Consider the following 27,222-nt stretch of genomic DNA (forward strand, 5'->3'; position numbering starts at 1 on the left):
GAGCAGGAAAATAGGGCAACAAGCAGGACCTTTGCAAGCCCTAAGATGTCTCCACGTAATTGAGAAAATGGCATGCCTTCCTCCTGGGTGAGGCACCCTCAAGTGCTGTTCAGCCCCCACTCACCTCCTCCACCAGCCCCACCATGTGCTGCAACCCAGGTAATGAGGTGCTGTAACAGAAAACACTTAAATGCGTAGAATCCTCCAGTGCCGAATTTGCAGCTCCAACCAAGTCCTGGACGGATTTCTAATTCTGTATATATAGCAAAACGTCTGCTAGTAGAAAAGGATACTGGATTCCGAGATTCTCTTGAAATAAACCTTCATTGCCATCAAGGGTGACACATGTCTTCTGGATTTCAGAGGCCATGCACACCTTCTGAGCTCCCATCACAACATACGACAGTGGTTGGTGTAGCTCTGGCCCTTCCCACATCCCAAGGCACCCCCAGATAGCTCTAACTAACCATGCCAAGCCTCTGTGAGAAAACCTTCTGTGGCATTGTATTACCAAGAGGCTGGCACTTGGTCCCTCCCAGATCTGCTCTTGTTATCTCTCTAGCTTTGACACAGTGTTCCCCAAACTCTAGAGGACAAACAAAGCAGCTTGATTATCCAGGCCTGAGAAGACAGGGAACCGCTCTCATCCTCAGGACTATCCCACATGGTTGTGCAAGGTGTGCCCTCGCAACTCATGAATTAGGCCCCCTGGAGTTGTTCAGTGCACACTCTGTGCAGCTGTGTATGGCAGACCTGGGTAGTTGGCTGAATGGCGGCCCCCAAAATATAGGTCTACACCCTGCAGCCTGTGAATGAGATCTTATTTGGAAAAGGGTCTTTGCAGATATATTAAAGTTAAGGATCTTTAGATGAAGAGATCATCTGGATTATCTAGGTGAGCCCTAAATCCAATGACAAGCATCCTTGTAAGAGACATCCAGAGCACAGGTACATAGAGGCAAAGGCAAGATGAAGATGGAGTGGAGACTGGAGTGATATGGCCACAAGCCCAGGAATGCTGGGGCAGGCACAAGAACCCGAATGAGGCAATGAATGGATTGTCCCATAGAGCTCCCAGAGTGGGCAAGACCCTGCTGGATTTGGGACTTCTGGCCACCAGAACTGTGAGAAAATAAATTTCTGTTGCTTTCAGACACCAGATTTATGGTACTTCATTATGGCCATCTCAGGGAATGAATAATGCCTGCACCAGGTCTTAGTTTAAATGCCATTTGCTCGAGGAAAACCTCCAGGGATCTATCTCCCTCCTGCAGCTGTGCTGAGTGCTCCCACTGGGGGCCCTTAGGCGCATCACCTTCCTCTCGACACCCAGCCCCTTCTGCCATTTGGGGGACTCTAGTCTGTGACTTTGCCCTCCACTCCTGGGCTTGTCTCAGAAGTGGCAGATGGACATATCAGCAAAAACTCACCCATGTCCTCCAAATGCAAGGGGATCTTTTTCAAAATCTTGTGACCCCAAAGGCAAAACATTAGGAGCTGGGAAGTAAGTGAGAGTTCCCTAGTCCCTGATTTTCTGCAGCCAGAGACATGTGTGGACACTTTATAAGGCTTACATAAGATGATGGTGATACACACTTGCAGCTGGAAGAAGATGCAGCAGCTGTCAGGCCACCTCAGCCTCGGTGGTTTTCCCAGGCCACACTGGGCAGTCTGTCAGTTGCTGCGTCCCAGAATTGAGAGCCCCGGGAGTCAGTGGCAGCTGCCGGGTCTGATGGACACATCTTTCCTGCCCTATATCTTGTCCATGATCAGCACGTCATAGTGACAAAGGCAGTGTCCACTGGGGTGGCTTCTGATAAGCCACGAACCTGAATGTTCCCATTTAGCCCATTTTTCCTGGCTTCCAGTCCCCGTGGGTGGCTGGATGCTGTTTCCACCAGGGGAACAGGAGAAGGACTATTGCTAACACTCATGGAGCACCTTCTAGGAACCAGGCACTGTCCTGTGCCCTTCACCAGGAGAACTCCATCTAACCTCAGGACAACCCTGTGGTAACAGCTATCTCTGTACACTGCAGACGAGGAATTTGAAAGTCTAGTATTTCCCAAAGTCACAGAGCTCGCAGTAAAGGCCCTGAGATTCAACCTCAGGCTCTCTGCTTGTGAAACTCATGCTCTTAACTTAGAAAGCCAGAGTTAGCCTCAGTCAGGGTCTCAGCCTCCAGGAGGATCACCCTTGAGGGCTGACTCAGTCTCACCTGCAGGGGACCCAGCTGAGACTCAGGGGTGCCCTCATATGGCCACCCGTGGGGCCTCTGGTTTGGAAGAAATGGCATCCCATGCTTAACATCTGGCCTCTTACTCTAGCAAACAGACTAGGGAAAGTCATAGCCTGGGCAGCTGTGGCTGCTGCTTCCTCCCCTCCCTGCCCCCTCCCCTCTTCTCTTCCGATTTCTCCTCTTCCTCCTCCTCCTGCTCCTTCTTCTCTCAAAAAATATCTATTGAGCACCCACCGTACTGAAGGACCTGTGTCCACTGGGAATTTAGCATTGTAAAGGAGACACGGCATAGTAAAATGGGATATAAATAAGTAAACAGCAAAAATGAAATAAATATTATACCAATTGCTGCTGCAGGAGAGGAAGAGATTTTCTTGATGGGCTACTTTGTTTATGGCACTGAGAATCTGTCTCACAAAGGCTGAAGAGGAAGAGTGACTGGAGAACTCTGAAGCAGTCCAGAAGTCTCAAGGGATCTGAGTCATCAGGGCATGCCGATTAGAAGTTCTGTGGTAGGCAGTGGTTGGCAGTCTCTAAGATGCTCTGATTATGCCTGCCTCCTGATAGTCACACCCTTGTGCAATCCCCTCCCTTGAATGTGGTCTGGATTTAGTGACTTGCTTCTAATGCATAGAGTAGGACAGAGTGATGGAATGTCACTTCTGATTAGATATAAAAAGACTTTGATGTCCTTCTTGGGGGCCTCCTTGCATGCTCTCTCTCACTCTTGCCAGCAGGGAACCCAGCAGCCATGCCATGAGGCAGCCCATGGAGAGGTGCCTGTGGGGAGGGACCAGAGCCTACTAAAAACCACAAGTGAGCCTGGAAGCAGACTGTTCCTCCCCACTCTAGCTCTCAGATGAGACTACAGCCCCAGCAATAGCTCGGGAGAAACACGTAAGAGACTTTGAGCCAGAGACACCCAGATAAGCCATGCTCCCGTCAGAGGCTGGCCAGAAATGCATTAGGTGTTCTTCTCCTGCAGAAGGCACCCACTGCACAGTAGGACAGTTCTGACATGCAAACTGTGCTACCTCTACCACTGAGCACTAGTTCTATCTTCCAGGAACACACAGAGATGATGAATCAATTCCTTTGCCATATGATAGTCTTTCAGGTGTGGGAAGTTGGTGACCTAACAGTGTGTTCCCCTATTCTCAGTTTTCTTCACTCCTAGCCACACTTTTCTAACTGGTTCTCAAATCCTTCTCTGTCCTTGTGTTTCCCTACAACACAATATCTCAATTATGTTCCCAATTGAGCTGTCTTGTTTCTGGCTAGCAAAGCTTTGCTCAAGATGTGCCCTCCACATGGAATTCCCTTCCTCTTTCTTGTCTGGCCCAACTTACCACGACTGTTCCAAGAATCCTTTCTGGAGCCTGCCCCCTCAGTCTAGCTGGACACCTCCCTGGTGCAGAACCTGTCCTTCCTGCTGCACTCACCTCTCTTCATTGCATCGCTGTGCCATCATGATGTGTTTGTGGGTTTGCTCCTGTAACTGTGAGCACCTTGAGTGCTGGGAAGGACCCATGGTTCATCTTCGAATCCACAACACTTGTTCAGAGTGAGAGGATGGATGAACGGATTGGATGGATGGATGGATGGAAGATGAACAAAGGAAGAGAGGGGCATCCTCCTTAGTAGACAGGGTTCCATTGGCATTCATCCTCAGTGCTATCCTTCTGGGTATATGCACTTTGTAAGGAAGCTTCTGTGCCCTTCAAGATAAAGCCTGGACAATTCCTCATGGCCTAAAGCAGAGCAAGCCTTACCAACCCCTCTAAATCCTGCAGGTACAAGTGTCATGACTTCAGCGGTAAGAAAGTTCAGAGACAGAGAGCAAGTGAAGAGAAAACAAGAGAGAAAATGAGCCTAGGTTAAAATATTTAAAACATTTCCATACTTCCTGGACTTATAAATATTTCATTAGTAAGATGCTGTCCCACATAAATGCAAACTCAGGGGAAAGGGTCTTAGGAAAGCTGGGAGTCAGCATTTTAAGGAAGCCAATTTCCCTTTACAAACATAATACCTTCTCACCATAATGTGGAAAACAGAAATACAAAGAAGAAAGAAAAATTGATGTATTACCCAAAGTCCCATCACTCAAAACCAACAATTTTTAGTATTTTATAAATTTTTGATCTATGGATTTTGTATATTTGGGGTGGTTGCATGATACTACATATTCTCTTGTGCACCTGGATTTTCTTATTTTCCCTAAACATAGTAACATAAACTTTGTCCTATGTTACTGTGAACTCTTTATGAAACAAGTTTTTTTTTTTTTTTTTTTTTGAGACTGAGTCTTGCTCTGTCGCCAAGGCTGGAGTGCAGTGGTGTGATTTCGGCTCACTGCAGCCTCCGGTTCCCGGGTTCAAGTGATTCCCCTGCCTCAGGCTTGGGAATAGCTGGGATTACAGGTGCACACCACCATGCCCAGCTAATTTCTGTATTTTAGTAGAGACAGGGTTTCACCATGTTGGCCAGGCTGGTCTCAAACTCTTGATCTCAAGTGACCCACCCGCCTCAGCCTCCCAAAGCATGTGAGCCACCACACCCAGCCATGAAACAAGTTTTAACAGGACTACATAATATTCATCCAGGACATGTACCACCTTGGAAGTCATCAAGGCCTCTGTGATACAGTGGCAGAGACAGGTGTAGTTAATTTAAATCTTCCCATATTGTTGGGCATTTAGGTTGCTTCCAATTTTCTTACTACCAGAAAAATGTCAAAGTTGTGGCCAGGTGTGGTGACTCACACCTGTAATCTCAGCAATTTGGGAGGCGGAGGCAGGCAGATCACTTGAGGTCAGGAGTTCGAGACCAGCGACCAAGACGGTGAAACCTTGTCTCTACTAAAAATACAAAAATTAGCCAGGTGTGGTGGCATACACCTGTAATCCCAGCTACTCAGGGGGCTGAGGCAGGAGAATCACCTGGACTAAGGAAGACTCTGTCTCAAAAAACAAAAATAGAAAAAAGAAAAATGTCACAGTTAACTTATTTGTCTAACCTCAAATTCTTTCCTTAAGTAACTTCCTCAGAAATACAAATAATTGGCAAAGAAGACAACCTTTCTGTGGCTTTTTATACCTATTTGCAATTGCTTTCTAAAAGGACTGTACCTAAATGATCTCCCCACAGTGGGATTTGAGTGCTTGTCTCCCACGCCATCCCCACCTGGGGGGTCATATCATAATGCTTATAGATGAGAATACCTCAGAGATAACTGACTCTGGCAAGGAGGCTGGTGAAACCCAAAACTCGTTGATACATTCAAGAGCATTTCTTGTAGGGAAATTTCCCTCCTTGATCTTCAGCCCAAACAAGACCCTCTTCCCTGGACACTGAGGCTATTTAATGGCCCCTCCTCTTGAATCCCACTGCCTGACTTCAGACCCCCTCCTTTCTGGCCTGGGTCATGCAACAGCCCCCCCCACTTCTGACTTCTATCTGTCCCATTTATTTTATTCCCCCTCTTTCAGCCAAAGTGGGCTTTCTAAAATAAAAAATATAAAACCAAGTCATCTTAGACATTTTCCTTCCTTCCTTCCTTCTTTTTCTTTTCTTTTCTTTTCTTTTTTCTTCTTTTTTTAACGGTGTCTCGCTGTGTTGCCAGGCTGGAGTATAGTGGCGTGATCTCAGCTCACTGCAACCTCCGCCTCCCAGGTTCAAGTGATTCTCCTGCCTCAGCCTCCCAAGTAGCTAGGACTACAGGTGTGTGCCACCATGCCCAGCTAATTTTTGTATTTTTAGTAGAGATGGGGTTTCACCACAGTGGCCAGGCTGGTCTCGATCTCTTGTCATCGTGATCCGCCTGCCTCAGCCTTCCAAAGTGCTGGGATTACAGGCATGAGCCACCGCACCCAGCCCATCTTAGACATTTTTCAATGACTGCCCATTATCTTGCACCCAAGGCTTTCCATGATGGTCCCCAACTTCTCTCCAGTCTCACTATCTACTCTGCAACTCTATCCCCCTCACTTTGTAATAAGTATTCACTAGGTGCTTGTGACAGGCCAGAGTGTGATAACTGCCTAGCTACTCACCCTGGGGGTTCTTGGTCTGACAGAGGAATTAGAGGGTGACGGTACAGGCTGACAGAGCCCAGCAAAGGTTGGGGATGTCAGGTCTCCTTCCTTTTCATTCAAAGCTTTCATTCCTTACAACTGAAAAAAGGCAATTTCAAAAGAGAATCCAAATTCAAAATCAGAGAAACCATCCAAGAGTTTTGTAAAATGATCCAAGAGTTAGTGATTTTCAGAAAAGCCTGTATCAGGCTATGGGGTGTGCTGTCGGGGGAAGGGGTGGAAGAAGCAAAGTTGGGGAAAAGAATCTACTTCCTCCTTGTTCTGTGTCACCTCTTTTTGTAGGTTACTTTTTCCTCCTCTCCACTAGTGGTTCCATTTATTCGCCTGAAGGACTCCTGCACCTGCCTGTGATGTCTAACATGATAAACACCAGGAGGCCCTTGTGCTGGAGCCTTGTCTTCCTTCCTTCTGCAGCTCCAAGAGACTAATTTGTAGAGAAGAGGCTCCTTCTCCAGCATAACTCAAGTGTAGAAGGGAGCTGAGCTGGCTTCAGCAGCAGTGGGAAAGTAATCTGTGTTCTCACCATCACAGTCCCACACCTGAGCTGCCATCCTGTTTTCTTGCCTCTCCCACCTGACTGTGCATTCTCATAGGGCAGGGTCTAGGGCTGGGCACTTTGGGACCTACCCCAACCAATGCCAGCAGGGTTTCCAGAGGCAAGTCACAGGGACCTCCCCTGCACTATCAGCATGGCCCCCAGCTGTGTCTCCACCTCCACATCTGTGGAACCCTCCCGGGTCAGTGGGCCACACACCACCTAATACCTTCAAAGTCAGAGATCCACTTTCAAATGGTGGCTCTATCCCACATCCAAACACAAGGCCCACTGTAGTGCCTTACTCTCTTAGGGTTTCTGTGTCCTCTTCTGTAGAAAGTACCTGCAGGATGGGAGAGGCGGGGTTGGAGGATAATATTCATGGAGCTCCAGACAAACAGTAGGTGACCATAAACAGTAAAAGGCACAGCGGTGTTAAAAGGCCCGTAAGATGAATAATGGGGATCTGAAGCCAGGAACCCTGCCTTTGGGATCCACATGTCTAAACATTGCATCAACCACCTCCTCTCTGTCTAGCCAAGTCCCCCTGCCCCTTGCAGTGTCATATAATTCTTCCCAGCAGTAGTTTATAGTGCTCACTCTCGATTAACTGTTTGGGACTCATACAGACATGGCATTCACAGGTATAAAAGACTCCTCAGACCCCCCCAAATCTGCTGACCTTGCAGTTTGGAAATCACCATGCACACACCATTGCTACATGAAAATGCATTTGCCCTCAATGTGAGGATAAAAATCAATGTGCCTAGGCCCATGCCTGGCATATAATAAATATTCAACGCATATTGCCCCAAAAACGTTTTGTGGGTTGATTCTGTGCCATAAGACTGAACTTTGAAGTCTGGCAGTATAGAAATGAGCTTTGCAAACCACTTGCCAAGAGAGGAACATCATAAATGCACATGATATTCTTATCATCTAAATATTTTTCCAAATCAGTTCAACATAGCAAAGATAGGAACCATCTTGGGGCTACATAGGGATGGGCCGGGTAAGAGGGAAAATTTAGGGGCAAATCTCAGATGGTCAAAGGTTTGGAGAAACAAATGGCTTCTATAATTTCCTTTCTTTTCGGATTTATTGAGTGCCTTCGGCGTGCTGGGTAGAGTACACTGGGGAGCACTTTGTAGATATCATCCATTTTAATTCTCACAATGACCCTGTGAGAGTATTAGCATGCCTAGGAGGACCTTGGAGGTGAGGAGGCTTAGGCATGGCCCAAGGTCACACATTAGTGTGTAAAGGCAGAACTGAAATTAGACACCCAGGTCTGACTTCCCAGTGGTCCTCCTGCACAGGGGAGTGGCTGGGATCCCAGACCCAGGAGTCCAACCATTGGGATTTAAATCCCAGCTTTGCCGTTTCCTACCTGTGTGAGCTTGGATAAGCTCCATGTCCTCTTTGAGGGATAATAAAATGGGGGTGATTGTGGTACTGACCTCAGAGGGTCAAAGGATAAGTAATTATTACTGTATGATAGCACTTAGAAGAGTGCCTGACACATACGTGCTGTTCATTTCAATATCATCACTGTTGTTTTGATCATGGCTCTTTGGAAGCTGGTGGTTTGACAGTGGTGTTCAGAGGGAAGCCGAGGGTGTGAGAACACTCAGTAGCGTCACCCTCAAATGGCGCCTGCCAGTCCAGAATTCCCATCTGTGCTCTCAGGAACACACCGGTTGTTTGTTAGCAAATGCCCCTTCTTGCTGAGGAGATGTTGACACAGAAAAAAATTGAGCTGCTTCTGGCAGAAAATAGTCAGGCAGGAAACTGGTCTTCCCAGTAAGCAATGGTTCAGAAAGAAGGGATGTTGAGACCTCATGGATATGTGAACTCCAAGACCTCCATCACCTCCTCAGTGAGCCTTCTCTTAATGGGGCTTGTATAACGTGAGTCAGGGGGAGAGGGAGGTCAGCTGGCTTGGTCTCATGAAACCTCAGGAGAAACCAGTGTTGAGAATGAAGAGAGACCACAGGGCAAAACCATTAAAGTTGTATGCATACTGAAAACTTCCCCTTCTCGCATTACAAAAGTTCTTGGGATAAGATGGCATGGGAATTGGAATTGAGGGTCCTGGGCTCCAGCTCTTGTTCTACCATTAATCAGGTAGCTGTGTGGCCTCAGGTCAGTCTATTCCCCTCTCTGGGCCTGAGGCAACTCCTCTGAACAAATTGAGGGCTGGAACAGAGCCAGGAGCAGGGCCCTTCCAGATAAGAAGTAATGAGTTTTGTTAAAAATAAGAATCTATGTTGTACATCCTTTTTAACTTCTTCTGTTCATTAATCCATTACTCATTTATTCATTCATTCCACCAACTCGAACTGGGCAATCTAGAGGACCCCCCTCACCCTTCAACAATCTAAATTTTACAAGTTTGTCCTCTGCCAATTCCAAATGCCTAGGAATGCAAAGAGTTCACTCAGACACCCCTGCATCCCCAAGACTTCCTGCTGGGTGGAGTCTTTGTTTTGCTCTTTACCACCAGGTACCATGGTCAGCTTCTTCACTAGTTTCTTAAAAAAAAAAATGCATTCACACTAAACATTTTATGAGTTTGGATCCTTAAGATGGGGCAGGGGTGAAACCCCATTTCTACTAAAAATATTTTAAAAATTAGCTGGGCATGGTGGTGGATGCCTGTAATCCCAGCTGAGGCACGAGTATTGCTTGAACCAAGGAGGCAGAGGTTGGAGTTAGCCGAGATCGCACCACTGCATGCCAGCCTGGAGAGGGCTTATATGACAAGCAAATAACCCCTGTATCCTGCCTGCACTCTGTTTATGCCTCCCAGTGCTTTGCCAACACTATGAAGTCCATATTTTTCTGACAGTATTAGAAAGATTAGCTTCCCCCATTCCCCAAAGCCTGGAATCCTGGCGATACCCAGACCCTGGGAATAGAGATGGGGTAGCTTTTATTGGAAGACATATAAACCCAAACCTATGAGGACATCCAGCAACACAAAGGCCTTCTCTGTAAAGAAATTTACTCTTCTGAGTGCGGGCAACAAACATAAAAAAAAAAAAACTCATCAAAAAGTTAGATAAGGAGTTTCATCCATGCAGCTGAAGTCATCACTGGTCATTAGAGAAATGCAAATCAAAACCACAATGAGATACCATCTCACGCCAGTTAGAATGGCAATTATTAAAAAGTCAGGAAACAACAGATGCTGGCAAGGCTGTGGAGAAATAGGAATGCTTTTACACTTTTGGTAGGAGTGTAAATTAGTTCAACCATCGTGGAAGACAGTATGGCGATTCCTCAAGGATCTAGTACCACCAATACTATTTGACCCAGCCATCCCATTACTGGTTGTATGCTCAAAGGATTATAAATCATTCTACTATAAGGACGCATGCACACATGTTTATTGCAGGACTATTTACAATAGCAAAGACTTGGAACCAACCCAAATGCCCATCAATAATAGAATGGATAAAGAAAATGTGGCACATATACACCATGGAATACTATGCAGCCATAAAAAAGAATGAGTTCATTCCCTTCACAGGGACATGGATGAAGCTGGAAGCCATCATTCTCAGCAAACTAACATAAGAACAGAAAACCAAACACTGCATGTTCTCACTCATAAGTGGGAGTTGAACAATGAGAACACGTGGACACAAGGAGGGAACATCACACACCAGGGCCTACTGGGGGGTGGTGGGGGGTGGAGGCAAGGGGAGGATGCGTTAGGACAAATAGCTAATGCAAGTGGGGCTTAACACCTAGATGACGGGTTGATACGTACAGAAAACCACCATGACGCATGTATACCTATGTAACAAACCTGGACGTTCTGTACCTGTATCCCAGAACTTAAAGCAAAATAAAATAAAAAAAGAAATTCATTCTTCTTAAAGAGCAGCCTAGATTTTAAGTAGTAAAAAGTAGTTTCCTTCATCACACCTATATTGAGCACGTACTGAGAGCTAGGAACTGAGCTGGATCCCTCAAGGAGTTCTCTGATATAGTTGTCACTAGCTACATGTGATCATTCATCTAAATTCAAATGAATTGCAGCTAAATCACATTTAAAGTTTGGTTCCTCAGTCACAGTAAAGACATTTCAAGCGCTCAATAGTCACATGTGGTTAGTGGCTACAATATTGGATAGTAGAGATATGGAGTATTTCCATCATCAAAGAAAGTTCTACTGGACAGTTCTGGTCTAACAGGAGCAAAGAGAGGAACAGAAAACTATGCCAGCCAGAAGCCAAAGCGTCAAACACTGAGGAAGAGGTCTCCTCTTGAGTTCAGCATTAGTGCGTGACTACCCCGCAGGCAGGAGTCATTCACAAACCTCAGCGGAAGAGGTATCTATTAGAGAGCTGTCATGTTCAATCTGTTTCAATCTTAAAGTTAGATAAGGAGTTTCATCCGTGCAGCTGAAGGCACGTTTTCTCCGTCTCAAGAGGTTCTAGTCAAATGTCCCCTTTCTGGGCCTTCTCCTCTTCACTTCTGAGCTCTTCATCTTGCTCACTCTTGCCACACCCATGGACGTTCTACCTTGCATCACAATCATATACATGTAGGTCTTATGGCCCTTCCATCTGTGAGTGCCTTCTCGTCCCTTGGTTCCTAGCAGTGCAATTTGATAACTGAACAAATGAATGAGTCAGTGAAAAATAAGTGAATAACTGAATAAACAAAGAAATAATGAAAACATGCACAACTGTCCATTCCACTGTGGGCTTAATCCAGACCTGGTTTCTCTGTCATAAACCTATCTAATCACTGGTGAACTTGAAGAGGTTAAGGTTCTGTGTCAGCTACCAGCTTACTATCTCTCTAATCTTAGAAACCTGTGGAAAAAAGAGACATTCAGAGCACATCCACCTCTAATCAACCTGATAATCGCCTATACAAAACTCTCAGGCATCCATGCAGTTTTTACCCAGCAAAAATAACTCATGAGTCATTGTATTTTCTCTAATAAAGGGGATAATTTTGCATGCACAGAAACATCCCCATTTGTCCACACAGCTCTTTCTTCCTATTCCTCCTCTTTTCAGACTTGGAGAAGTGTTCTTTCTGCTTGTTAAGCAAAACTCTCTCCATGTGTCCTTGGCAGTAACCTCTTAGTTCCACTGGGTATTGATCCATCAATCATTGCCCTGTCCCCTTCCCAATCTCATGTCCACTCATGTCCACCATGTTGCTCATGGTCAGTTTTCTGTAAATGCGGATGGAGGATGATGATCTCTTACCATCTCTCTAACACTCCCTAAACTCATTTGATTGCCTCTAGCTCAAACCCAAACCATGACCCTCTCTCTTTCTTTCACCATCATATCTCCTTTAAAAGGCACCATGTCTTCACCTTCCCCTCCCCCTGAAATCCAACTCTGTCCCCATCCATTGATTTCTTTTTTCTTTTTTTTTTTTTTAAGGAGCATCATCCCCATTCTCATTACCCAAACAACCATCAAATTTCCCAAATTCGCGCCTTGTCAGGTGCGGTGCCAGAGTAAAAAGGGCAATAAGTAAGGTAAAGGTGGCCAACAGGCAGCCCACGGGCAAAATTTGGCCTATGGATGTGTTTTGTTGGGTTGACAAGGTATGATAGAAATGGAGAAAGTTAACAGAAAAATCCAGATTCCCCCTCTTGTGAAAAATAAGACCTGATAAATTATCATCCCTACTCAGCATCAGCTAGCAGAAGCAGTAGTTGCTCTCTTTAGAGAAACTAGAGTTTGCCAGTTTCCTGCAAGCCTCACTACTTCCTATTGTCCTGCCCTAGTCATGCCTTTCATTTGAAATACTTGCTAATCCCTGTAGGCATTTGAGTTTGTAACTGCTGGACTACAGTTTCAAACTTATACAATAAATGTGTTTCAATAGTTCTGAAGTATGTATAGTCATAAACATCTAAACATCACTGAATAACCTGGGCATAGATTATGTGTAGTTCTTCATCATGAGATATGGCTTGTATTCTCCCCCATCATCTACAGCACTATAAACACATTTTCTTACACACGTGGTCTTTGTTCTTACAGGCATGTCAAAGAAAGCATAGGGCCACTTCTTCAAGGCTAATGTGCTGGGCATTGTGAGCTTTCCTGCAAGCTGATGCCTCTGTCCAAGTGCACTGAATCCACAGCACACAGTGCTTCGATCCAACCCTGCTCTAACACCGAACATAGTGTAAGGACTGCTGGGACTGCTCACCTCTTCATTCTTGAAGCATCTGCTACCCTTATGGTGAATCACAGTGTTCAATGGATTTGTTTGCTTACTCCATTTCATCCATGCACTCACCATGTCACTTATTCATTCTTTATTACAGTTTTATTGAGAGTACACTGTGTTCCAGACCCTGTGCCAGGCACATGGAAGACACATCTTTGTTTATACCCTTCCCATGGTGTCTACATGACACTGCCTGTATTATATTTATCTGTGTTCATACCTTGCACAAGAGGTTGAAACCAGTGCCCAGGCCTAATCTTTCTGTGTCCCAAGCACCAAGCTGGGGAAATACCCAAGGAAGCCTCCATAAGTGCTTATGAAAATTGAATTTGACCTGTGTACCCAAAGCTGGCAGAGGCTGGAGAAGACAGAATCTTGCTAAACTCACAGCAGTCAACCCCAAGGCTCCAGCTGTCTCATCAAAGGCCATCTGGGCTTAGGCATCATGGTCAGTTCAGCAAGGCAGAAGGAGGGCCACCATCAAGGTGCTGCTGGTGGCTTCTTTAGGGACCTTCCAATGAGAGGTTTGTTTTCCAGCTACTCCTACCACCCAAGAGATACTCACTCCCTGATTTCCCAAGCTGGAGGTGGCATGCTTGTGGAGACCTCCACCTGGTGTCCTGGGTGGCTTTGCTTGTGGCTCGTCCAGTTTCTACAGTGTGCAGTCTTCAGTTCCATATTTTCTTTACCACCCTGAAATGTAGGGCATATCTGTGCCAAATCTGCTCAATGAAGAAGACAGGAAATGAAATGAGATTTGAAGCCAAGTTACTACTCCTTTTTCCAATTTTAAGACTGTGGCTGAACAGATGAAAGATATTCAGATAAGTGGCACATGTTCTTTGTGTTTAAATAGAGCCTGTTGCTGGGCAATAATTGGCCTCTGCATGCAGGTGCCTTTGGTGAGAAATCCAGGCTTCTTTGGAGGCATGATCTGAGTAAGTGCACAAGCATATTATGGGAGATATCTAAGGAGGAAATGGGATTCTCCCATAATACACTGTGATCTCATCTGATTATATCCCGGTTGCAAGGAAATCTCCACAACTTACAGAGTATTATAGGGTCAGTACCCTATTCTCTAGTAATATAAATGTATAAACAGCCCTTGCATTTACTACACATTTAACACCTTTCCCAGTAATTTTATAAATGCATCCTATTCAAAGACATTGCCAAATCTAAATCTGTGCACGTGTCTACTGGGAGGCTATCTACCAGGTGCCATTTGAGGAAACTGCATGCCTTCCTTCCCCTTTGCCTCTACTTATTAGACCGGAATAAGACAGACATTTAGTGAGTTTGTTCTAAGTGCCGAGCACTGTTCTGAGCACTTGCTATGTATTAACTCTGACTCCTCAAGAAAAACCTATGAAGTGGTGTAATTATGATCTCCACTGTGCAGATGAGGAAACTGAGGCCTGGAGGAGTAAAGAAACATGGCCAGAGTCATACACTCATCACGGTGGAATCAGAAGTTGTATCTTCAGCGCCTAGGCAAAGAAAATATGGCAAGTAGCTTTGTTTATATTCCTGGGAGAGATCACAACATAGGCTACAGGTTCAGGGTATAGAAAGCTGGTGGGGACAGTTAGGTGAAGGCAACAGGTAAGGTCGAGGCCAGTGCAGAAGGAGTAACGGAGACTGGAGAGGAACCAGGTGGTGGAGTTACCTAGAGAGGAGGGGGCTGGGTGCTTTGCGTGGGGCAACTTACCAGAAGCAGTTTCCAGAAGCTTGGGAGAAGGCGGAGAGAAGGTGTCAAAAGACAAAGGATGTGAAGTAACCCAAAGGAGAGGACAAAGAGCTGAGATAGTGACCAGTCTCTCAAGGTCAGCCTTGCCAGCAACTTTCAGCTCCATGTGATCAATGGTACAGTTTCACTAGAGCATGCTCCCGTGTAATGGGCTGATCCAGGGGCACAGATTGGTGGCCCTAACTTGCTGAGGGATTTTAAGTGAATCCTTGCTCCTCTGGGGCCCTCAGGACACTAGAATTTATCACCCTGATGAAATTTAGAATAACATTGATCCACAGGTCAGAAATTAAGATTGGTGGTCTGGTTAAGTCACGGAGTAGCTACATTCATCACTTACTTTCTCTCATTTATCAAATGGAACCACCCACACCCATCCTGCCTTCCTTAGATCTGCCTTAGGATTTAAAAAGTGCAATGAAGGTGAAATACATTTGGAACCTTGATACATAAAACTGAGGCAGAGTGATGGTCCAGGAATGTACTCAAGCAACTAGTACGTAGTGAGCACCTACTCGTCAAGGCCTGCATGAGGCACTGGGGATGCAGTGAACAAGATGAGCTTCAACCATGATACCAACACCAGATCAGGAAGACAGCCACCACACAAATAATTCCTCGAGTACAGTTGCAATAAAGTATGAAAGAACAATTCCATATACAGTGAGAGCACATACTTCGGAGGAAGGCAACATCTGGTTTGAATACTGTCTTGATACTTTCCAACTGGGGAATGTTTTTCTGCCCATTGTTTAAAGCATTCTCAGTCTCATTACCCCTATCTCTGAAATGCAAGTCTTGGAGGGTAGTGGGGAATATGATGATTATCACAGAGCTGTGCACATAATAAGAGCTCAGTAAATAGTTCTTATATGTCATGTAGAAGACTACAGCTACATTAACAATGATGATGAGATAATGATGATGATGACTGATAATGATGATGATAATGATGAAATGGTGATGAAGGTGAGGAGGATGGAATGCTGGTGATGATGATGATGACTTAATGGTGATAACATGATGATGATGATGTGACGATGATGGAATGGTGATAATGGGATGAGTATTATGATGGGATGGTGATGATGACAATGATGATGATGTGATGATGATGAAAAGGTCATGATGGTGATGGTGATGATGGAATGGTCATAATGGTGATGACAAGATGACGATGATGATGATGGTGATAATAATGGTATGGTGACAATGATGGTGATTGAGGATGCTGATGGCAGTGATGCTATGTCAGGGCATGACCATCACTTTTCCCTTTCTTCTCTTCCCAGAGGGCTCATATGGGCTACTCTACAAGTGGGTCTGGAACTTGAAGCCACATGTGGGCACCCTGTTTGGGCTGTCAGGTTCCAAAAAAGGCAGATTGGCATTTCCACACTGGTTTTCTCTGGCTACATTTCTTCTGCCTCTGCTCATGCAAGTGCCACTTCACTCTGAGAAAATGCCAGCCTCTTTGAGGTGAGCTGGAGCCTAGAGAGGCGGAGGCGGGAGCATTTCCAAAGGTCGGGATGACTCAGCAGTCCTCTGAAAAGCCTCTGGTGATAGGGAGATGATGCTGTCAGAACAAGGAAATACTAGAGCCCTCTCCACCACTCTCCATCACAGCTAAAAGCTTGCCTTGCCATTTCTTTGCCCTCTTCTGCAAGTCTAATGAGGGAATATAGATGCTTACTATATTTGAGCTGCAACTAATGCTTCAACTCTGGAAACTCTGAGCAAAGTCCTTCATGTTTGCCTGGACAAATCTCCCAGGAGTCCCAGGCTGGAAGGTAAACTGGTACCCCAAAGCCACAGGGTCTCCTACCAGACTTGTTTAACCTGCAGGACAGAGTCTGGGAGGGGAGAACAGGAAGTCTCACCTCACAGCTGTTCCCTCTAGTGTGCACTCCTCAGAGGACTTGCTGATGGTAGAGCTGCCCCAAATACAAAACGGCTGTTTTGTGAGGAAGAGAAGCTCGCAAAGCTTCTGGAGACACTGGGGAGGGAGAATGTAGTACAGACTAGGCTAAAGTGGAGGGCAGCAGTCCAGGGCCCTAATCTTGTTTTGACGGCATTGAATGGAACTCCTTCCAGGTGAAGATGCTGGTAGTTTTGCCATCATCCTCTATTGTCTTGTGTGGGCTGATTCACGCAGGTAGGATACCTGCCTGGCCCCTGTAGATGTCTGAGTCGGTACCCCTGGGCTGGATATTTTTAAGGATACCTTCTGCCTCTGGAGACTGTGGTTCTCAGAAATAAGTTATGGTAAACAAATCACCCAAGAATGAATAGCCGTTGATTCTAATCCTGACTTTGCCAGTGGAATTCCTGCCAAGTCCCTGGCCCTCTCTTTACTCATCAAGTATTTCAATGGCCTGGAAAGTACCCATTCTTACCTTTCCAGGCATGATGATGCGATGGCGATGATGACAGTAATGATGATGGTGATTATCCTATAACACTGCATTTGCTCACTTTGCTCTTTGCTAATGCTCCCATTCTTGGAATACAATAGTGAACAACACAGTTGTGTTCTTTGACCTTGTGGAATTATTTGCTAGTGGGGGAGGGAGTAAAAAAGGGTATATATAAATACTTAAGGCAATACACAATGCAAATGGTGACAAATGCTGTGAGGTGAAAGGACAGGCCCCTCAGAGCAAAGGGCAGCAGCAACCTAACTTACATAACCCATCAAAGAAGATCTTGTTTTAAATAACTACTCTTTAAACCGAGATAGAAAATATTAGATAAAAGTTATCCAGGTAAAAAGAGGAAAATCGGCCAGGCGCAGTGGCTCACGCCTGTAATCCCAGCACTTTGGGAGGCCGAGGCGGGCAGATCACGAGATCAGGAGATCGAGACCATCCTGGCTAACACAGTGAAACCCCATCTCTACTAAAAATACAAACAATTGGCCAGGCGTGGTGGTGGGCGCCTGTAGTCCCAGCTACCTGGGAGGCTGAGGCAGAAGAATGGCATGAACCTGGGAGGCAGAGCTTGCAGTGAGCCGAGACCGCGCCACTGCACTCCAGCCTAGGCGACAGAGCGAGACTCCGTCTAAAAAAAAAAAAAAAAAAGAGGAAAACCCACTATTCCAGATAAGGGGAACAGAACTTGAGGATGCTCCAAGGCAGGGAAGAGTTGGACACTTCCCTGAGTCTCTATTGCATTTCCTACATTGTAATTTATAATTGAAATTCTTCATTATGAAGACTGTGATCTGCTCCTACAAGTTAACGCTAAGTCCCACCCTAGGAGAAGTGAATTACTATCTGCAGCTGCTAATGAAAAAAAAAAAATGCTGCCAGGATTGTAAGCCAGGATATGAACTGCCCTAATTTGGAATCAGCACCTTCAGAGGTGGTTACTTAGCCCTTAAAATATCTGTGTAAATTTGCAACAGACGGTTTGCTGGACTTGGATAAGGGCTGTTAGAGATAATTTTTCATGGGTGAAATAAATAGTATTTACATTAGAATCTGGCAAGCCCTGTAACTGAGGGTTTCTCTGCTGCATGGGAAATCCAGTGGGGCACTGTCCAACAGAACTTTCTGTGATGGGAGAAGCATCCTACATCTGTGCACCACTATGGTGTCACTGGCCACCTCAGGCTGTAGAACACTTGTAATGTGCATAAACTAAAATTTTAATTGTATTCCATTTAAATTAGTTTCAACACAAGCAGCAGCATGTGGCTAGTGGCTACCATATTCCATAGGTGCAGAGGCTGGCAGATCCACCTTCTCTCCTCTTCACAGAGGGCTCTGTCATCTAATTGAACACTAACCAGGCAGTCTTGCCTCAAAAGATCATCATGTTCACCTGAAAGTGACTCTTTCTTGACTTTCTAAGCTAGTAAATAGTTTGCAATACTGTTCATTCCTTTGCCTTGCTTTTCACATATGTGGTAGTGAATGTCCACATTTTGGCAGAATTTAGTCCTAAACTTGCTTTCACTGTAACATACCATGTGCACACAAGATTCTGGGGAGGAAACAGATAGTCTCCCACCTGTACCCTCAGGGCCCACCTATCACTAGCTACGAGAAGCTATTAATATTCACCAGAATAATCTGTTTCAGAAAAGCCAAGTTGAACTGAGTCTGTTTCCAACAGCCTTGGTTTCCTCACCTGTAAAAGCAAGAGGCTGAGCTAGATGGTCCTGGAGAGCCCTTCCACACTTCCGCCCTGGGAGCTTGTCATAGTAATGCAGATTGTCAGAGCTGGAAGCGACTCATCCAGGTCCCTGATGCTCAGAGAGGTGAAGTGGCCTACCCAAGGTCACACAGCAAGTCAACAACTCAGGCAGCATGTGTGGCTAAGTTGCCTGGTTTCTATTCCACTTTAATGGGGAGATCATGAAGACAGATTTACTTTACACTAAACTAGTATCTAACGAGCGACTTCCAAATGGAATGGAACAACCCACAAAATCAGAAGCACAGATGAGAGATACGCTGTATTTTTCCTTACTTTACAGATGACAGGGGGGAAGAACAGAAAGAGAAGGCAGAAAGAAGTCTGCTGTACTTGGTGATTCATCACTGACAAAGTGGACTTCCCTGTTCCTTCAATCTGGACTTGTCATGTGACTTGCTTTTGACTAATAAAATATTATAAGATGTTAGCAGATGTGATGTAAGCAGGGGCTTGGGATATGCATACGCATTTGGGTTTCCCCTTTTACACCTCTACCAAGCCCTGAAAGAACATGCCCTAATTACTCCACATATGGAACAGATCCAGCCCAGGAGACCTGCAGAGCAGACCTGCAGGTGAAAGCAAAGCCATCCAGCCAAGCCCAGCCTTGTTTAAGCAGCTATATTCTTCCTGAAAGCATGTGAGCAAGCCCAGCCAGGATCAGCAGAACCACCCAAGCCAACCTGCAGATCTAGGAGAATAAAAGGTTGTTTTGAGCTGCTGACAATTGGGGACAGCTTGTTACACAGCATTTTTGTGATAACAGCTGACTGATGTACTCAGAGGTGAAATGACACACTGAAGGCTACACCACTAGTAAGAGCGTAGCTGGAATTCTTACTCTGCATGAAGCGAGATCATGCTTCATGAATGGGGAAATATGTAATGAATCATTTAAATGGAGCCTCTTTTGAGAGTGAAAAGGAGCAGTGAACATTACTTTGGACCTGTGAAATGATACTGAAGTGTAAGGTGCCTCCCCACTCCCAAATGGCACACTTAGTGAGATGAACACAAACATTGTTGGTAGTCTGGATACACCTTGCAGACAATGAAGAGTTCAGAACGTGTAATATCTGCACAGGTTGACACACAGACCCAATCATCCCTTTGCAAACAAGTTCCTTCCAAGAGAAAATGTCAGGGTTTCAGATTCCTGGTGGGGAGGGGCTAGGGGCTTCAGCCCTGGGGATGCTGGCTGTACTTTGCTCTAACTCGCCCTAGCTGGTGCCACTGCCAATGTTTCAGCTTCCCTTTGTTCTGGTCTTCCTAACATCCCAGGAACAGAAGGGTTTACAGATAAGATCCTGAAGTCCACCGAGGCCAAGCTACCTGTTGTAATCACCTAGCCAATGAGCACCCAGATGGCACTGATGCCAAAGCAGGGGCCACTGCATCTGCTCATCCCAGTAAGGGTGGGCACCACAACATCCTACTAAGGATCCTGCCAACCAGGCAAGCGGGGCTCTTTCCTGGGAGAACCTCCGAGTACACCATCTCCTTTTCCTTGTTCTTCCCTTCCTGAGAAACAGTCTAGGGCATCTAGGGTGGTCAGTCAGAATTCCTCACGCACGTGAGTCTTAGACAAACACTACCTGGTATTGGTTTAGGTGGCCATGGAGGAAATGTTACCAAACCCTCACCCCAAGTGCCCACGCAATTCTACCAGCCTTCTCTTCTGGAATTCTAAGTCCTATTTTTTTTTATTAGAACTTAAAATTGAAAACTCAAGAAAGAAGAATTTTTTTTTTTTTTTTAACAGAGCAAGTCTATTCACGTGGCTAATGACAGGAAGCTCAGGGGTTGGCCTCAAACTAAAGGGAGGGACGCTTCACCCACCTGACCTACTCACACCCCACCACTAATAACTAGGGGCCTGGCCTCCCTCACCACCCCTTCCCTTCCCCACACCTCCACTCTCACACATTTCTGCTTCCTCCACAGTGACAGATCCCATTAATGCAACTTGAATATCTGCCAAGCACTAAGCATTCTCTAGGTTACAGTAACACAAATGATCCCATTTATGTCCAATCCTCAATCCCCAAGGCTGGGATGGATTATTCCCATTGTTCAGATGAGGAAACTGAGACTCATAGACATAAATTGCCAGAGATCATAGAGCTTAGCCAGTGTTAGATCCAGGGCTGAACTGGTTTCTGTGTGACCACAAAGACCGTTCCCCTTCTTCCTTTCTTAAATTTACTCAATCAAAAATTATATCCCTGGGGATATTGTGGTGAACAAATCCAAATGGAAAGCAATCTCCCCCACCTCTGCCCCAATTAGAGATTAGAAATCTCTAATTTCTACGAAAGTCAACCTCACTCAGAGACTGATGGGCTCACCCCTTAGTGAGCCCAATGAAGCCCACGGAGGGGGCTCACTACCAGAGACCCTAGAAGCCTTCAAATATAGGCGTTCCCTCCTCCGTAGTGGCTGTGGGGCTGGAAGTAGGCCCTCCCAATGGATGACCATGAGGGTCATCTGCTACAGCTCAGGCTGCACAACTCAGGGTACAGGTGAGGGAGCTTTGCCCTTCCCGTGGGTGGCACTATGACCACTTGGAAGCAGGTGACTGTCCTTAGGCTGTGGCTTGAGAAGCATCCCACCCACTGAACCAGAGGCAGGCTCCTTGACTCAGTTTTGCTTCTTTCCCTGAGAGGCACTGGCTATAGGGATAAGAAAATCACTTTGGGTTCCAACAGATGTGAATTTAAATTCTGGACCTGCCAGCTGACAGTGGGCAAATCGCTTCTGCTCTCTAAGTCTCAGTTTCTTCAGTTCCATCTGGGGTGACTTCAAAAGACCCCCACTGCACCCCTCTCAGCAGAGAAGGAAGTCAGTAATCTTAGAGTCGGCATTATAGCTCACAAGTGTGCAGAACATACCATTTGCCAAGCCATGGTTTGGGCTCGTTTTATGAATTAACTCAATTAATCCTAATAAAAATCCCATGCATTGTGAGGGTGGCACTGTTTTCAACCCACGTTTAGACGAGGAAGCTCAGAGAGATTATGTAACTTACCTAAAGTTACAGAGAAGAAAGCAGCTGATCTGGGTTTTACATCCAAGCAGTGCTGTAAGACAGTGGTTCTCACCAGCGGCAGGGTGTTAGGAGCAGAAATAGGGGACAAAGGAATAATCTTGACCCCCCAAGGAGCATTCAGCGATGCCTGGAAATGGTTTTGGTTGTCACAGGTGGGTGGGGTGCTGCTATCGTCTAGTGGGCAAGGATGCTGCTAAACATTCTACAATGCACAGGACCAAGACTCCTACAACAAAGACTCACCTGACCAGAAATGTCAACAATGCTAATGCTGGAAAGCTCTGGCGAGTTCAGGAACACAGAGCAGGACTCGCTTAGGAAACTCACTGCCCGGGGCTCATGTGAGGGCTAAGTCAGAGGTTGCCTGTGGGCACCCTGGCACCATAATGCTTGCAGGGAGGTGTTCCTTAGCTCTGGGGGTGATAGATCGGACCACAAGGTGGCGCAAGTAAGTGATAGCAACAGTTATGCCAAAGGGCTCATCCTTTTTCTTTGATTTTATTTTTCATTTTTTATGGAGATTACGCTATTTTAACACTGTTGTGGCAAAAATACTCAGTGACTCATGTGTCATGATTTTCATAGCTGATTTCATGAGTTTTTGACAGTTGATGGTGGTTCCTATAGTTAGGGTTATTTTCTGTCTTTGGGACAGTATGGGGAAAGAGGGTTGGTGCTCACGGCACGCTGCCCTGACCCCAGTTCCACACTAGGAATAAGTCCCAGGAAGGCTGGTTTGGATTCATGGAAGGGATGGCATGAGAGTGAAGCACACGAAGTAGGATTTTAATCCCAGCACTTTGGGAGGTCGAGGCAGGCGGATCATGAGGTCAGGAATTTGAGACCAGCCTGCCCAACATGGCGAAACACTGTCTCTACTAAAAACACAAAAAATGAGCCAGGCATGGTGGTGGGCGCCTGTAATCCTAGCTACTCCGGAGGCTGAGGCAGGAGAATCGCTTAAACCTGGGAGGCAGCGGTTGCAGTGAGCCGAGATTGCGCCACTGTACTCCAGCCTGGGCAACAAGAGTGAAACTCCACACCCTCCCACTCCCAGCTCTCTGCCAAAAATAGTAGGATTTTAACTGGCAGACCTGGGAGGAGGCAGAGGGGGAAAAGAAGGGAGAGGAAGGGAAGGAAGGGGAAGGGAGGGGAATTTCGGGCAGAAGGATCATCAGAAAAAAAATATTGATCGACAGCTAAGGACAACCATTGGGCACATGGAAAAGGTCAAAACTGGGAAGTTGAACAAATGTCTGTTCAAACTTTGGCTCTTTCACTGAAGAGGGACTTTGTGCAAACCTGCTAATCACTTACGGTCTCATTTTCTCATCTGTAATTTGATTAAACAATACTTGCTTTCAAAAACTTTGGTTTTTTCTTTGGGCGGCTGAGGCGGGCGGATCATCTGAGGTCAGGAGTTCGAAACCAGCCTGGCTAACATAGTGAAACCCTGGCTCTACTAAAAATACAAAAATTAGCTGGGCGTGGTGGCACACAGCTGTAATCTCAGCTACTCGGGAGGCTGAGGCAGGAGAATCACTTGAGCCTGTGAGGTGGATGTTGCAGTGAGCCGAGATCACGCCACTGCACTCCAGCCTAGGTGACAAAGCAAGACTCTGCCTCAAAACAAACAAACAAACAAAAACTTTGGATTTTTGTAGCAACAAGATGAGGTCATAGGCAAGAGAGAACACTGTAAGCTCTACAACGGCTGCAGATGAAGGTGACTAGAGCCTTGTTTGTGGTCATGAGTGTGTGTTCCCTACTAAAAAGGGAAAGAAGCCCTGAGCCAGGTACTGTGGGGAACACACAGAGCAGGAATATAGCACCCGGCCCAGCGCTTTGACCAAACGGGAGCTTGAACAGTGAACCTTCTGTGAAATGTAGGAGCTTGTCTGATTTCCCTCCTAGTGCCCACCTTGTGCTGACCACTCACAGAACCCCCATGTGTTTGAAGAAAAGCTAAGACAGATATCTGCAGGAGAGGCAGCTGGCTGCTGTGTGCTCTCATGGGATGGAATTCACCATTAGTGAATCATTTATTTTCAGGGTCTCCACCCCCATAGGTAGACTCACGTTAACTAAACTGATACATAAATACACTAGCATCCTAACTGATTACTATATAGTGAGAACAATGGCCAACGATATCAGACAATACTTCCATAGGCCAGTTTATCCCTGCAGATCACCTGTAATTAGAAATTGGCTTGGTAAGAAAGGAATCAAAACAGGGGGCATCAGTTATATTATCTGAGTGTTTCATGGGACTGAACTTCTAGCAAGCCTGACATTTTCATTTCCATTTCAAGGATACAGAGCCACTAAAACCAGGCAGGTAGTATTCTGGGGTCAGCACACCATCTCCCCTGAACAATGCTCAGAGGACACTTCCCGCCTGCTTCTCAGACTCCCCATATCCATACTTCCGTGGTGGGCCAATGCTACTTCTGATGGGCAAATTATCGCCTCCAATATGTTCCTACCTTCCATGAGATGACAGCTTGGTCTTGCTCTGGACTGAGAGCCATTCTGCCATATAGATCTTGGATCTCCTCCTCTGGAGGCTGAATTCCTGGCCAGTCTCTTATTTCCTGTACTGCTGGGCTTGTGGAGTCAGTGGGGCACCCCCAATACTACCTGGTAGCCTCTGCTCTTTACAGTCCTCAGTATACAGCCACCGGGCCTGGGGATGGGTTTGTGGGACATGGGTTCAGCATCCCAGCAGCCTTCCTAGATCATCACCCTGGCATTGTCTTTGCGACCGCCCCAAGGATATAGCCCCAGAAAGCAGTCAGCAACAGGGCCAGTTCTATAACAGTCCTCATATCAGCAAAAAACCTCTAGGGAAAGAGAGAAATGTTCCTTGTTCTTTATGCTAGTTGACTAAGAGCTTATCTATTTATGAAAATGTCACAAAGCACCTCTAGACCAGATTGAGGTCAGGATTTAGGATGCTTTCCTTTACCTTAATGCAGAGCTGTAGGCTCAATGCGCATAAATTACTGCTATAAAAACACCTCAAGGCTATTTGTTAATCAGTGGTGAGCAAGGATCACACATCTAGTAGAGCCTAAGATGCCCTAAGATGCTGTCCAGGGCCTCTGTGCCTTCCCTCCACCCCAGCACCATCACAGCCACCCTGATGACTGAAGGAGTCCTCCAGTCCAAGAGAAGCTGTCCCTCCGTTATCTGTCCAGGGAGAGGCCCCTGACCCAAGCTGAGCCAATCAGAATAGTTCACTCTCTGTCACAGTGATTGGTCCAGGGATTGACAAGTAACCCTAAGTCTGCCAATCAGGACCCTTTCCTGGAAATTGATGAGAGTTGAAGAGGAAGAGCCCAAAACAATCAGAAGGTGAGTTTCAGTCTGGTAGCAATCGTGTTTCCCTGCCCTCAGGGAAGCTGGTCTAAAAAAATAAAGCTGGCAAGCAAAGAGAAAAAGGGATGAGAAAGGGAATGCTGGTGGGATCTGAGTGTTCCCCTGGTTTCTCTTGAACCTGCCCATCACATGGTCAGCTGACATGAGCTCATATAGTCCCCTTTGTGCCTAGTCTTGGGAAAACACAGACTTTATCACTTACAACCACGGAGTCTAGGCTTACTGGACCTCTGAGATATATTCACCCACCAGAGTCCCTCAACTACCTGATCCTTCAGAATTTGCCTTCAGAAACTCCAAAGATTGCATGGATTCTCCAATGGTCCTTTTACTCGGGGAGAGTCAAATAACAAAAGGCAAACATCATTTTGACGCCAAGAAGTCAGGTAAACATGGCTTTGAGGGCAGGCTCACCTGAGTGTGGATGCGGTTCATGAAGGTGATAAGTCAGATAAGCATGCTACTTCTCTGAGCCTCAGTTTTCTCATCTATAAAAATGTTGACAATCACAGGGCCATTGGTGGATCTCCTGAGACTCTCAGCACAGAGCCAGGCACTGAGCGAAGTCTCCATGAATATTAGTTCCTTGTTATTCAGAAAGTAGCAGGAGACACACCACTGCTCGCAGGCTGCTCACCTTCAGCCATCACAGAAGAAATATAAGTGTTCATTCGAAGCCAAGTTTCTACAAGAAAAATGTGCTGGGAAGAAAGCTGGACTGCGGCAGGACAGGAGGGACTGACTGAAAAGATGAGATGGCAGCAGTGTGACAGCTTTGATGCCCATTACTCTACGAAGCAGGAATGATGTTTTTAAGACCACACATTCAAGTATCTTCCTACTTTGAGGCTCTGGGCCCTCTGGATATAAGAGCTGTCAGGTAGACCTCAAGCCTCCATAGAGTGGCTGGATGTGTGTCCACTCTGCAGACTCATCTTTCCCCTCAGGAATGACACACACTCTACTCTTGGAAACAGAATATCAGGAAGCTCTTGAGCTCAGGAGGGAGCCCCATTTCCTGATGTATAATTATCGGCAACAAAGCTGGCATCTACAAGACCCCATCTAACTGTTGTGCTGTTTCTTAATTGCTTTACAACCCAGAGGGAAAGGGACTGTGATTAATGCCCATCTCAAAAACTCCAGCACCTGGCACTTAGTGGATGCTAAATAAATATTCATTGAGTTGATTTTGTTGAGTGATGGCCCAGGAATGGGATGGTCTATCTGGAAAGTAGTGAGATCCCCATCAAAGAGATAAAAAACAGAGAGTGATGACTACATGACAGAAATGCTACAGGGGCAATTTCAATATGAGTTGTGAATTGGATTAGACGTCTTTTAAAATATGTGCCAGACTTGAGGTTTTATAGTCACATGGCTCAGGAAAGACTATAGTAAATCTAAAACTATTTTATTTACAACAACAACAACAACAACAAAAAACTAAAGGCCTTGGAATTCTGGAAGTTGAGTCACTTGCCCAGGGAGGACCAAAAACATCTTGAAGATGATCATCCCTTTCTAAATGAGCCAGAGAATACTACGTTACTCACCCAGTCAGACCCTGTGGCATTAGATTCATTTGACATAAAACAAAAATAATGCCCCTATCTTAGCTTGGGCTTCCCCAAAAGCAGAACCCAATAAAAGGGCTGGGAGTGGTTCCTTTGGAAGGTAATTCAAAGAAGCAAGAGTGAAGAAGTGAGCCGATAGAGGAAGACAGGCAGAGAGGTGCGT

The 27,222-nt window shown here is 45.9% G+C and overlaps 1 protein-coding gene and 1 long non-coding RNA gene across 2 annotated transcripts in view; both read right to left on the minus strand.

Moving 5' to 3' along the window:
* The window catches only part of KCNQ3 (potassium voltage-gated channel subfamily Q member 3), a 364,542-nt gene that overhangs the window by 213,707 nt on the left and 123,613 nt on the right, over positions 1 to 27,222 (minus strand). The gene's annotated exons all lie outside the window — the stretch shown is intronic.
* On the minus strand, positions 11,881 to 26,108 carry LOC129042284 (uncharacterized). The gene is made up of 3 exons (XR_010127298.1): positions 25,897 to 26,108; positions 17,243 to 17,403; positions 11,881 to 13,815 (listed from the first exon to the last, which is right to left on the minus strand). It is a non-coding gene; the product is annotated as an uncharacterized LOC129042284 (long non-coding RNA).

This window comes from Pongo pygmaeus, chromosome 7 (genome assembly GCF_028885625.2).
Source record: "Pongo pygmaeus isolate AG05252 chromosome 7, NHGRI_mPonPyg2-v2.0_pri, whole genome shotgun sequence".
Taxonomy (NCBI): Eukaryota; Metazoa; Chordata; class Mammalia; order Primates; family Hominidae; genus Pongo; species Pongo pygmaeus.